Below are 15,543 nucleotides of genomic sequence, written 5' to 3'. Positions count from 1 at the left end.
AGGACTTAGACCAGATATGGCAAACATACACACAAAACAAATAATATGAAATAACCTAAATAATGCATATAAAAGGGCATATGTGAATGAGCAAATTGGCCTCCACTCATGGGAGCTTGTACCAGGTACGTTGCTAGTGTAAGCGATGAAAAAAATGTTTCCTATGAATGTTCTTTTTATTATCATTATTTTTATTTTTCTGATTTAGTCATCAACGACCTAGTGTTCGTTTGTATCATGCTGATATTTTACGAAAGAGTAATCAAGGGAACCAAGATTCTACAACATATTTATTGTTGTGTTCTTAGTAAAGAAGAACAAAGTCACAGTTTTGACTCACATCATGATCATGATCATGATATTGTAATTATCTTGAACGTGACAATGTCTTTGTAAAAATACAAACGCAGAAAAATAAACCATAGTAATTGACGTGACACGGGTTTTATATTTGATACATATTGCTAAAGATATTATTTGACTTACCAATCTCAGAATTAGTTCAATTAAGGTATAGTGGTCCGACGATAACATGTAGTTGCTAGTTTACTGGTAGTTTTTTCTGCTTGTTTGTTATGTTACCTATTTTAACATTGTACTCAAATAACTTTTGATTTGAATTTTGAGATTTGTCGTGTTTAGACGTGTAACTTGTTGTATTTGATGCACTTTTGCTAGAAAGAGAGGAAGGGTTAAAGCTTCAAACTAATTTAGTTTAATGGTTTTGCCTCTCCCAAATTATGATTTAAATGCCTTTAGCACTTGTTAATTTTATTTGATTTCCAAATTTGTTTCTTCATATTTTGGTATAGTGTGAAAACCATTTTGCTGAACTAATATATTTGTTGTTTCTGTCGAATATTCCGGTTGTATAAAATTCCTCACAGTTTATAGAAGGCCGATGTTCTGACTTTGGCTGTTTCCACAGTTTGGTATCCCTTTGACATGTGTCTTGTTTTAACTTCCATAGCTTCAATAGAATCGAGTGGACATAAACTTTTGTATACCGGACTGAAATACATCATGGATAATTTTGCTACAGAGTATGATGTTTCATCTTTAGTGACATTTGTTTATGTCGAAACGCTACTATTATTTAGAATATATTTAAAACGTCTTAATGGCGAATAAATGCCTAATACAGAAGGTCAAGAAAAGTATGAACTATACTTCGTCACCTAGTTTTTGTAATGAAACCTTGGACGATATGATTAGACATGAACACTTCGTTAGTCGGATTTATTTTTTTTTTATGAAAAACCAAAAAAAACGGACTTTTTGTTCATCAATATGCATTTTTACTAAAAAAAAATGTTATATCATATCTTAGGTATTATATGTGTACAAAAGTTACCTAAGTTATCTTAATTATCAAAGGCAAATTACAACAACTCTTAATTGAATATAAAGAAAAAAGTATAATTGATCAAAGATTCATTACAACAGCGTACAATATGCAATTTTTTTCTATCACAATGCATATTTTATGACTTCGGAAGCGCGTTGGAAGTATAAAAGGTCTTAGTTTCAATATCCAGCCAATCATATAAATTTGTAGTCACTGGTTTTTCATAAGGAACGCAGCATTTCGGGAAATAACAAGCAACTGGTAGATTCGTAGTCGGAAACATATGTTTCTATTAAATTCAAGACATCGTGCTTTTAACAATCTTGCTAGGCATATCGAAAAAAAACATGATATGTAAACATGTTTGTCCTGAGACGATGTTTTGTTAATCTGCAAAATTAAATCACTGTATTTAAATCACTCGATGTTTTTAAAAGACAGACAAACAAACAAAGCAAACAAGGATATTTTTTCACATTTTTTTATAACGGTGATATTTTATGAGTTTCGCTTTTTACTCTGTGAGATGCGATGGAAAGTACTTTTAGATGACACTTGAGGTTGAAAACCATATTATATACATGTGTACATGTTAAAAGAAAAATTCATTTTTTAACAAGAAAAGAAATTATCCTCCCGGTCAGAAAAGGCACATTTATACTTAAGATTTTTATCGTTTTTTAAAAGTATGGCCATATCAAAATTTCTGTCTGACGAAAAACTTGAATACACAAAGAGATGAAAAGTCGAACATTAAAACATTGGTTTGCATTTTGAAAGATGTAGATGTAGGTTACCTATAATTTCTAATTACTTTCACAATTGCAAATGATAAATGGTTCGTAAAAGTTTATACCACACATTGTTTGAAACTTTCAAAATTAAGATAATAAATTATGACATTTTATACTCTATTATTGCAAACAACAACAAATTATCAATATTATCTAAAGCAATGATGGGATCTAATGATAACAATTAACCTTTATACATGGATATACAGGTTTCCTCGACATACATGATTTTACATACAAGTCGTGGTAAACATCTATAAAAATTATACCAGATTATAAATAATTCATTCAATGGCTAGTTGATATAAAAACTTTAGAAAACAAAAAATATCAGATATCAACCTATGCATTAAACAGTCAGAAGGCAATGGCATCAAAATCGTCTGTATTTTGAAGATGACGTCCATATTGAGACAAACAATGACAAGGAAGAGACGATGTTAATTGCCTTTTTTATTTATTTTGTTTTGTTTTATTTTTTACTTTTTTTTACTTTTTTTTTTTTTTTTTTCGTTTTTTTTTTGTTTTGTTTCTGTTTTTGTCCATTATTCCTGTTCACGATTTTTTTTTATTTTTGCGTAGAATATCTGTAAAACGCTCTAAATATGCATAAGCAAATCAGGTCGTAGCATACGTATTTAAGGATTGTTTTGAATTGCCGGTTTAAGTATTGAATATAAACGACGTTGGATTATTTAACAAAGAATAGATGGATTTACGTAACAGCGTAAACAGACCCTAAGTCATTTATATCCAATATTCTTACCAACAATTAAAACAATTCTTAGGTTTTGATTTCAAAAATAAACAATAAAAAAAATGAAAATAAAAATAAACAATGAAATGATCAGTAGTATGTAAATGAAATCTGAATGCAAAACAATTCTGTCAATGTTATAATTGGATAATTAGCGCCATTTGTAATTAACATGCGTGCTTTTGCGTATTGGTATAATGTCAATGTGGTTCCATATTTAGGGGAGTGGCTTAAATATCAAGTTAGATTAAACGAAATAGACATTGATCTGTTCGGCATTTCAAAGAAATTACACGTTTTTAGATGTAGTAATTTCCGCAAACATACAAGAGAGATACCCATCATCTTATAATTGTATATAATTAATGTTTTCATAATATAGTAATAAAACTTTTCTCGTCATGTAATTTTAATCAAAGATATTCCATTCAATATTTGAAACGCACTTGCATCTGAAAATTCATATTTCTATTTTTATTTTTATTTTTTTAATTGTATTTTTGTTTACTTTTAAAAATCATTTTATTAATTTAAAGAAGGATTACGCAAACATTTGAGAACATAAAAAAAAAGATCGGTTTATTTGTCCCGAAGTATGCATCATATAATTTTCACCGAAATGTGTCGTAAAATAAAATTTGAACCCCGTATACACCTAGGCTTTATTTTGTACTGCAAATGGGGCTACAATGTTGTAGCTTGTTTGACGTTCTCTTCTAGAACTCATTGATATTATTTTTACTAACGAACGATATCGTTCGAATTTGAGTACATGTTTATGATCTTCATATGCAGCTTAACCTATCTACGATTTTGCCTTTATTGCTGCTAATGAGAGAACTCTCCTTCAAATACATGTACAGCATACCTAAATTTGCGATATTTATTCATATGATTAGTTTCTATGTATCATTACATAAGAGCATTATATATCGCATTGGTTTATCAATAAATAATAGTGCGAGTGATTGAATCCTAGTTATCTTATTGTAAATATAGATATAGCGTTTACATACATGATTCAAGTCATTTATCTATTTTTGGATTTGCAATAGTAAGTGCGATTTTTCAGATCATGTTTAACATTATTTTAGCATTATTTATAAGAGTAGAAATATTAGCATGACAGAATAATAAACATTCATGAATTCAAAGAAGTAACAAAAACGGAAAATTTGTATTTATATTCATGAACATCATAAGTGATAAACTTATACAGAGTACATGTATAGCGATAACGTGTTACTAAAAACATTATATTTAAGAGATATTTGAGAAACGAAAACTTGACACAGAAGCGGAATGATCAAGATTTTTGTAATAATAATTATGATAATGACAGTAACTTTAAATTATTATATTTTGAAACGTTGTCTAATACACGAACAACAATATAACATATTATCTGATTAATCATTTTTGAATGCTTGGGTGGACTCATGGTATATAGCATGTTCACCTCTATTGCTAAAAGTCGTTCGTTCGATCCCTAACAAAGTCATATCAACGACTTTTAATTTGGATTTCACTATTTCTCAATCAATCACATGGCATATAGCAATAGAGAGAAGACTTGTTAGGTTAGTGTCAGAATAATGTATCAGGGTTTGATGACATGCACCAAGATGCTGCTCTTTCGAGCTAAGACATGAAAATTTCGACGGGTCATAGTTTTCTTTTCTTCGTTTGTCTACCCGGGACTTGACTTTTTATGAACAACTCGGCGGGTGTTTCTAGAAAAGCAGAGCACGCTTACCCTACCGGTGCACCTGGTCCATGCTCCAGTTTTAGTGGAGTCCGAGTTGCTCATTTGCTTTTGTTACTTTGTATGTATGATTTTTGTTACTCTATGTTCTTTGTTGTTAAAATTTGTTAAAATCCATGTCTGGGTTTTGTACCTTGGATTACATTCTTTTGATTACCGCTATAATCTTGGTTCCCTTGATTACTCGGACAATTACGTGGTGAGTCTTCTCACCAAATTCAATTTCTGAAATGAATTAAATATCTGATGTAAAGTCACAATTCGCTATATTCACACATATTTGCAAAAAATATTCAAATTTCACTGAATAAATATTCCACAAATTTTATTTTACTAACAGGGTTCGGTAAGGAAGCTTGTCTTGCTATTTGTACCTTTACAACAACATTACCTCATAACCTGCTCGTGATCTCACAAAGACACATATTATCTACCTGAATTTATAAATCAAATTATTTGGGATATTTTTTTGACACATTTCCAGGCAGTGTTTATGCCAATCAAACAAGAGACACCACGATACTCCTACAGTAAGTCATACGTAGAAAGAAATACGATGAAAGTAAAATATAAAGTATTATTAAAAAAATATTCAATAAAGATATCAATGTTTTGACTTGCTTAGGGAATGATTCAAAATCACATGGTTTCCACTAAGAACCTGATAAGTAGGTAATATTCAAGTTTGTACCGCGGGCATTGGGATTATTTCATACAAACAAAAAATAACAGTCATTCTATATGATTTAATGAAAGTATCAAAATTGAATGAATACATCACCATAAAATATTTTCGTCTATTAGATGTTGGGCAGAATTTTTATTAAACCAGAAAGATTGTTACTTCTAAACTGTACACACAGAATAAACAGATTTTTTTCTGTTTAATTGATTTCTTTGCTACAGATATATGGGTATAAGTTGTTTTTTCGTGTTACTAACTTTTGAAATACTTATAAAAATGTTCACTATATCATTGTTTTATTTTACTTTTGTGATTTTTGTTTTGCAATTTTTTATTTCCTAGCCTGTAGATAAGATGGTATAACAGTTTTACGAGGTGCAATCCAATATAGAAATTACAAACGCAACCCAGAACGTCGTTGTTATTGCATTACCAAACAATCGTACACATCTTACTGACGATAATATCGGTCATATTGTTATACCTGCAGATGTGGCATTGGTACAGACCATTCGGTAAGAAAATATATTGTACATGACACTGGAACTTTGCAAAAGTTACCGTTTTGATTTTAGTGGGAAATAAATGAAATATTTCCCCACAGATGCAGATTTGAATACAGAAAAAAATTGTTTTGTAAATATATAGCATATGTAGATTGCAAAAGCTTTGTTTGTTCGGCACGTACCTCACTTTATTATTGCCAGTGTCTAAATTTTATGTAGACTGGCATTTAAAATGTTACTAGATGTTAGAATAGTAATACTTTATTTGCAAATTACACCCATATGGGTCAAGCAAATACAATACAAAGAACAAACATAAAATACAAATTGGACATCAAATATCAATATCTATACAGGTATATTCAATTGTGCAACTTTTGACCGGCATGAACCTCAATTTTGCAATTCTAATTATTGCTTTAAAAAATCACATACTGGTGGCAAAAGTTCAGCTTTTGGAGAAAGTATATATTTTTTAGTTTATCTAGTGGTTGATGTTGGCTAAAATTAGGGTTTAGTTTAACCATTTCTGCAAAGAGCTTATTTCTTACATTCGAGTTCTGTTTACAATTAAGAAAAAAAATGGCACTCATCATCAATTTCATCTTTACATATTTTACAAAATCTGTTTTCCCTTTAAATATTTTTTTATACCTGCCTATTTAAACTTCTAGTGTATTGTCGCTTACATGAAATTTAGTAATCATTTGTCTGTTTTTAAAATTTTGCTCTTTTTCTTCACTTTCTATTTCTGATTTAAGTTTACTGTACAGAAATAATTTTGAGCTATCATTGATAGATGGAAGTTTATTTACATTTTTTTCTTTGGATATATTGTTCATTTGTTTTTTTTTAAATTTATCTTTAAATTAAATTTTATTTACTATAAGGTTTATCATTAGATTCAAAATTTTCAATGTCTAACCCCACATCTTCAAAAATATTATTTACAAAACTATACCATGTGTATAACCCTTCACCATCAAGATTTTTATTGAGCTCATATGCTTCCTTCAATAGGAAATTAATATTTCCCATGTTTAATCTGCAGAAATATAACATGACTTGTGTCTTAAAAATTGATGCGGTAGAAAATCTGCCTAGTTCTAATTTAGCAGAAAAATTACAAGCTGTTTTTTTTTCAACCCCGAAACAACATCTGTTATGTACTATTTTAAAGGGAAACTTGTCTTCCAATGAGAGATTATATTCACAGTTAACTGCCAATCATCACAATATTTTTCAAGTTTTTGCAGTGCATTTTGCAAACCAGTGTGTGTGCTAGAAAATATGACTAAATCATCTGCAAAACTTAAACTAGAAATCTTGGACTGACATAATGTTAGAGGGTTACAGTTACTATCAAAAAGTTGTAGATCATTAATATAGCAGTTAAAAATTGTAGGACTTCAACTGTCGCCCTGTTTGACTCCTCTGTCAATTGTGAAAAATTCAGTTCTCTTGTTATCTAATTTAACATATGATTTGTTTGTTATACATATCACTAATCACATTATACAATTTCTTCCAGACTTTATTTTGTATTAATTTATATCTAAGTCCATTATGCCAGAGGGAATGAAATGCCCTGCAAAGATCTACAAAACAGGCATATATTTTTTCCTTCTTTTTATTTAGATATTTTCATATAAGAGATTTAAGAATAAATATACTGTCAGTTATTCTAAAGTCAGCTCGAACGCCAAACTGCTGATGAGCAAATATATTTTCATAATGCTTATTCAATCTACCATTTAAGATGGAGCTTAACAATTTAACTATACAATTTTGAAGGGAAATACCCCCATAATTACTGATATTAGTGCCATCCCCTGATTTGAAAATTAACACTGTATATGAATTTCTCCAATTATTTGGATACTTTCCGGTCTCTAAAATTTTATTAATTAGTTTAGTAATAGCCTTGACAGTAACCAAACTACTACTATACTCGGCGTCACATAAATAACATACTGTTAAAATTTGAATAAAAATATTTTCTACGACTTTATTGACACCAACCGTCGTTTAAATTGTCTTAAATTACTTGCTCATTCGTTTAGCCAAACAGCTTCTCAAGTCGCTTATTAGCTTAAATCATGCGTAACAAATCCTTACGGGAAAATCCCATACTAATATCCGCCATGTTGGTTTTTACGGGACGATTTGTTTACAAACGAAGTTCGTAAGTTCCGTCGAACTCCGGTGACAATCGTCTGCTTGATCAACTTTTCGGTATTGTACGTTGTTTGCGTAAAATAAATCCGAGATATCCGAAATAACGCCGAAGTGCATTCTGGGTTCTTCGGTTTTTGGACAAACCATTTAAACGTAAACAACATCTCCTAGCAACCCGATCACTGTAAACATGGCCGACTTTTTACAATGTAAATATTGGCACCTAGAATTAAAATCTGACCGGAATTTAACGATTCCATGTTTAGGGAGAAGCCGTTTGGCTAAACGAATGCGCAAGTCATTTAAGACAATTTAAACGACGGTAGGTGTCAATAAATTCGTAGAAAATATTTTTATTCAAATTTTAACAGTATGTTATTTATGTGACGCCGAGTATAATAATAATAATTTAATAATTTCATTTGAAATATGATCTGGGCAGGAACTTTTCCCTACTTTATGTAATTCTGAACTTCCTGAATAGTGAAAGATTTATCTGATATTTCATTTTCTTGTAACACATTTTTGCAATTATCTATATACTGGTCTATTTTCTCGCAAAATTGTTTATTGTAATATTCGGGCTTCCCTAGGGATTGAAAATGTTTACTTATTTCATCAATTTTAACTGGTAAATTAGAATTAGTTGGTTTACCAATTTCATGTTTCAAAGAATTCAAAAGCTCCCAGTATTGCTTTGGATCTGTTTCTTTCCAACTTATAAAGCTTGTCAAATATATTTTTCTTACATAGATATTTCTTCTTTTTTATCAATTGTTAAAGTTTTTTTGCATGAGTAAAGAAACTATCTCTTAAATGCATATTAAAGTGATGCAATTTATTTGTTGTTCTATATCAACTACAGTTTTTTGGTTTTTTTTGTTTTTTTGTTTTTTTGTTTTTTTGTGTTTTTTTTTTTTTTTGTTTTGTTTTGTTTTTTTTTTTCTCATATCTCTTACTTCATAATCTGACCACAACCTTTTCTTATTTGTCTTTTTCTTTTTAAACTTTTTTATTTTACAACATTTTACTGGACAAATTTTCAAAAATATTTGTCAATATTTTTCTGAAGCATTGTTAAGTGCATTGCAGCTATCCCCTATTTCAATATTTTCAAAAGAGACAATGTAATTTAATATATTTACATCACTTATAGCATCAAACAATTTTCTTTTGATACCATTTCCCATTTATAGGAATAGTCTAAACATACAAGTTTTTGAGTATTAAATTGTACATCTATAGATAAGTTGGAGATGAACTGAAATTTGAGAAGGATCTGATAAATACGTTTTTTACTTGAAAAAAAAATATAGATTTTAAGAGGCCCATGTCGACCAAAGCATAATCTACAAAACTTGTTCCATAGGATTTGTGGCAAGTAAAATTTCCCCAAATATCTCCTATGATGGGACCATTTAAAATTCGGGGCTGGGAGGCAATGCAGAGATCTACAAGATTTTGACCTTGAGTATTAAAAAAATTATCTCATGAATTTCTATTATGATTAGTATCCTCAGTATAAATATCAGGTAATATATTATACAGTTGTTGATGACACGATCCCTCGTTTTCAATAAAGTCGGTCTTACCTCTATTCTAGCGTGTAAGTCCCCTTAAATTGATATATCTGCATTTGACGGGATGCTGGATCTCTCATTTTCAAGATTTGAACAAATATCTTCATAGTAGGAAGAATTTGCAGGTGGAATATAACATGCACAAATATATACATCCTTATTTAAGCAAAAACATTCTTTATCTAATCTAAACCATAGTCTGTTTTCCGAGGAAGAAATATTCTGCATGTCAGCTATACCCTTTTAAGATATGATTTGTAAAAATACAATTATACCCCCGCTAAATCGTTTCGAGCGTTTTTTTTTTTGTTTTTTTGTTTTTTTTGTTTTTTGTTTTTTTTTTTTTGTTTTTTTGTTTTTTGTTTTTTTTTCTACACTTCTGGAAGGTTAAGTAATCTAGCAAATTAAGATTTGAGTCGGCCCCCTTCCATGTTTCAAGGAGTATACTTATGTCATATTTCAAATTAGATAAAAATGTTTCATCTCTGCATTTGTCCCCCAGTCCTTGAACATTCCAAGCAGTTATAGTTAAGTTGTTTTCATACATTATACATATTTGAAAAACTGGTACAAAAATGGAAAAGTTGGTCTATTATTTTTTTATACATTCATAATGACCTGTAGTGAGTGAAGTACCTATATGTATTTTTTTTCTTTCATTATACACCATTTTAATATGTTTGATTTGAATATATTAAAAAATGTAGGTAAACACTGTTTAACCGGCATTGTGCAGTTCTTCTTGCTTGAAGTATCAAGATATTGTTATTATTTTTTTCTTTTACTGAGTTTTCTTGTCACAAAAAGGAATAATAATGACATTAATAGTAAATTATGTTTCAAAAAATGCATTTACATGTTCAAATAATCAAAAGAGAAAAAGGTGACTCTAGCAAGATAACTCTATTTGCTTTTTTTTCAGAAGTAATGAAAATCAATAAAATGCTGTTAAAATATCATTTATACTTTTTTTTCATAAAGACACGAACTAGCTATAGCATGAATAAAATCAGTTAATCGTATGTCGTTTCTAAAGTATTAGTGATGTACCCATTATCCTTCTACATAGGTCTAAACAATGTGAAAATTGTTTTCTTTTCTATAATATAGTGAAAGTTAATAATTTGTTCACCAAAATTTCAAACTTTTGGCTACCTATTACATGTATGCAGTATACACAAGAGTTCAATATGGCCTCTTTAGTAACAAAAAAGGAAAAGGTAAGTTGGTAAATATATTCAAATGAAGATAGTACAAATTTTTGTTCTGTATATTTAATAAAAAACAAAACAAAAAAAAGAAAATCAATTGTCTTTTTAAAAGGAGAATTAAACAAAAAGAACACCAAATGTATTTATATAATATTTAGGGAAATCTTGTAATGCTAAACGGAGAAGTTTCATATTTATGTCATCATATCTTTGGTCTTGGTTGAAAGTTGGACCATCTTGGCGGAAATTAGGGTCATAATTAAAACCGTACATGTATCTATCATCTCTGGGCTGACCTCTGTTCTAACCTCTCATGAGATCTGTAGTATGGACTTTGATTACCATAGTATTTATTGTTAATGTTACTATTATAAAATAAGTTCTGCCTTACATGTCCAGTTTCAGCTGTTTTGACTCCCAACTAAGGGATTTTCGACTTCTTTCAAATTTCTTATATACTGCGCTGTACCTCCATCTCTAAGATGAATTCCACCGTTAAAATGAATTCGTGATACATTCTGATGATGGAACAAAATGAACTCCATGTATTTCACTAATGTCGCTAATGATTCGGTTGCATTTAGTCCTCTTTTCTTCGTACTCGTTTCTTTCCACCAACTTCTTATGATATCTAGGCAAAAGTTCATTTATGATTTTATTACAGCCTGTAATTATATTTCTTGAAGTTTCGATAAGTCTCTCTTTTTCCTCTCTTACCATTTCAGGGCTTTTTTCTGGGTCTTCAAGGTCGTTAGACTCCACTTGAAATGCTATTTTTTACTTTAACACGACCAGAATGGATCGACGTTTTTGCTCCAAGAATGGTTTTGTCTCTCAAAGTTGAAATTCGGCTTCTCTTGGATCTGTACATTAATTTTGGTTTCATGTCTTTCACAATAGATGTGCCCACTGACCAGAAATGATTTCCTACGAAGTCATTTTCTTCGGAACTTTGAACATGTTGAAAATCATCTCGCTTGGATGACTCACTGCCGTTTATTTGTGTTCTTTCATTTTTGTTGTTAGTATTTGTAACTTTAGGATTTTTATTCTCTTTTACAGTATGCACCCTTTTCACAGTTACATCAGTGTCAGTTTTACTGTGTTGAGAGAGTTTTTCTACAGCTTCCAGTTTTTCTCCAATGAAAAATTGTTTATTAACACTTTGTTTCAAGTTATTTTCAACTTTGTCTGTCTGTTATTTCATGAGTTGTTGTTTCTCATCAAATGTATTTGTAATTGTATTTGTAATTTCTTTACACACTTTTCTTATATTGTCTACATGTTCCTGTGTATATCTTTCTACATTAAAGGATCCAATTGTGTTTTTCAAGTCATTTAGCGCGGTTTTAAGTTTCTCGATTTTTTGTGCATACATGTTGTGACATTCTGCTAACGTATTCTCAATGCTGTGGATAGCCTCTACAACTTTATTGTAACTCATACATGTGTCTGTTTTATGGGAAGTTTCTACCTGTACTTGTGTAGGTTTGGATTGTTTACATTTATTCGATGACACTGATGGGTCACTAACTAGGTCAGTCTTAGGTTCGTTGTCATCAATTGTTTTTAAAAACGTTTGGCTTGTGTCTAAATCATCAATTTCTTCTTTATTTCTCAACATAGCACTTTAAAAACAAAAGAGTGGGATTTTACGAATTTTGGAATCGATGGTCGACTTAGGGTTACCTCCCTTTAAACATTGGTAAACTATTGTCTTAATTTTTCCAAACTCCCGTTTTCTCCACTCTTGACATGTATTACCTTGCACTAGACACATTTGTGTAGTATAGAATTGTGTAATTGTGATCACTTTCATATAATTAAAGTTAACTTTAACAGTTGTCTTTAACAAATCAGAGTGGGGAAGTTAGTCGACAAATGATTTCTCCTCATCTTTCAGAAAAAGAACTGTTTTGTATCACTGTCTTCCCAATTCCCAATCAATATTCTTATGAGAATCCTGACCTAAATCTACGAAATACTACAACAGCAGGGCCCTTCGCCAATACAGTACCGACTTTTTATTTAGTTCAAAAGTCACTTGTTTCGTGTTGCGTGTTTTGGTAATGACACTAGTTGGTGAAGTCGTCATTTTTACACTTTACTCACTGATTTAACCTGCAGTATAATAAAGTTCATAACATATTAACTTGATTTAACCTAGAGATTAGGTAGGAATGACCATTTGTGCACCAGAACCTATTTTTCAGCAGCTCAAATTTAGACCTCTACTTCCAACGGCCATTATATTAATAAGTGGAATGACAAGTAATAGTAATACCATTGACACTTGCTACAATTCAATACAGTGATTAATATGTTTTATGTACTGGATTCCTATACTCAATAAGAATCCATACAAACAACGTTTCATAGCTGGATCTGCAAAATGTATCACCAAACCTCTTTCCCAACTTTCAACTTCTATAATCACAGCTGTCAGAGGGTCTACAGTCCTACTTCAATACTTGTTACTCCCGTACTTCAATGTGGATCCTGAAAAATTCGTAAGATCTTCTGGAAACCATCAGTTCAAGACTATTATCAGAATATAATAGCATTAAAACCTATGATTTTTCAGCATTGTATACTTTTGTTTCCCATACTCAGTTAAAATCCCGACTTAAAAACATTATACATCGTGGTTTTTCCAACAAAGATGGTACACCTACATACAAATGTATAGTTCTTGGTAGAGAGTCCTCGTATTTTGTAAAAAATAATTCCAAATAATCTTCCAAATATATATACGATGTTTACAAACTGCTGGAAATTTTAATCGACGACATATTTGTCAAGGTTGGTGTACGCGTTTTTTAACAAATGGTCGGCATTCCAATGGGAACAATTGTGCTCCTCTACTTATTGACCTATTCTTTCACTCTTATGAGGCTGACTTAACAGCTGATATAATCTTAAAGAAAGAATATCGTTTAGCTAGATCCTTTATTCTCAGTTTCCGCTATATAGTTGACGTATTATCTTTAAACAATACTAATTTTGGGGATTTGATACATCACATCTACCCCAAAGAACTTAAGATAAATGATACTACAGACACTGTAAAGAGCCTCATATCTTGACCAACAAATCGATGGTAAGAGCAAACTATTGACCAAACTTTACGACAAACGTGATGACTTTCCATTCAGAATTGTCAACTTTCCTTTCATCTGTGGCAACATTCCTTCAGCACTTGCGTATGGAGTGTTCATATCACATCTTACACGTTATGCCAGTGCTTGCCGAGATTTTTTTTATTGTGCCAGACTTGTAATAAGTAGGCTTCTGAAACAGGTTATTGTTGCTTCATGGTTGAAGGCATCACTTCAGAAGTTCTATGATCGTTATCATGAACGTGTGGATCGTTACGGTGTATCCATCGGCGCCATGAAAACTGACTTCTTTTACATGTCAGTTTTCCGGACTTGACTTTTTATGAGCAACTTGGTGGGTGTTTCCAGAAAAGCAAAAGACGCTTATCCTACCGGTGCACCTTGTCAGTGCTCCCAGTTTTTAGTGGAATCCAAGTTGCTCATTTGCTTTTGTTACTTTGTATGTTTTATTTTAGGTACTTTGAGTTCTTTGTTGTATATGGCTGCTTTCCATGTCTGGTCTTTGTCCCTGGATTACTTTTTTATTACCGCTAGAACCTTGGTTCTCTTGACTACTCTTTTATAAGAGGACAGGGTAATAACATTGAGATCATTTGACAATGGTATTGATGAAGTTACCATTCCATCTTCACTCAGAATGTCCTTTTCATCAGGAAATTTTTAAAAAAAAATATGTAAGAAAATATAGGATGGAAGGGTTAAGAACCATGTCATCAGTCATATATGCGTAGGGTAAGTCACAAAATTAAATGTAGTTTCTTCTTTGTCTGCCGCTTAACTTATCTCTTCTTTCACTAAAGCTTATCTACATAGCAAATATGATGTTAGAATATTGGTTCCCTTGAATACTATTTCATGATGACGACCATAAAACTTCTGTAATGATGACTTCAATACTGTAGCAACATTACCCTGTTCCAGAATTCTAATTGTACTGAAGAAACCATTTATTTGATCAAAATTAGTAGTTCTCTTACATACTTCCAATTGCAGCAACAAAACATTATCATGTCAGTGGGACCTCTTTGGAATTTGGAGGCTAGAAAGTCCTGTTCAAAAATGTTTGCTAGAGATTCTAGTGTATTCAAACAAATTGCATTATGACTACAAGGAAATATGTTTGACCTTTCAGGTAAATATCCATACGCTTAGGTTATAAAATCATTCATACAAAAGAATCTGGTTGGGGATAGTTAAAGTCGGTGTTAAAGAAATAAGTTACAAGGACAAAAGTTAGAAGAGTGGGTCCTTAATTTTAATGTACTTAAGACAGATTAAATCAGGATACATCAGTAGATAAATGGGTATTTGGTGATACAATATAATAATCAAGTATTCTGATTACACAATTTTCAAATTTTTAGCCTTGCATATATTTAGTTATTGATGCAAGTTGTGATAGCTGTACAATTACGGATAACCATGCTTTTACATGATATATGATGGGAATTTTTTATATTGTATTATCATCAAGTTATTCAACATCTTTAGTCAGTCAAAATGTTCAACTGGTCTACTCTCTTTTAAAAGTTTTTTTTTTAATCTGCGGTGTTTTAGATCTGATTATATTTGTTATTAAAATGCCGTTGAATGACATAAA

Source organism: Perna viridis, chromosome 5, assembly GCF_037379345.1.
Source record: "Perna viridis isolate PV_CMFRI_1.1 ecotype Kerala chromosome 5, ASM3737934v1, whole genome shotgun sequence".
In the NCBI taxonomy this organism is placed as follows: domain Eukaryota; kingdom Metazoa; phylum Mollusca; class Bivalvia; order Mytilida; family Mytilidae; genus Perna; species Perna viridis.
This window is presented reverse-complemented; position numbering follows the sequence as displayed.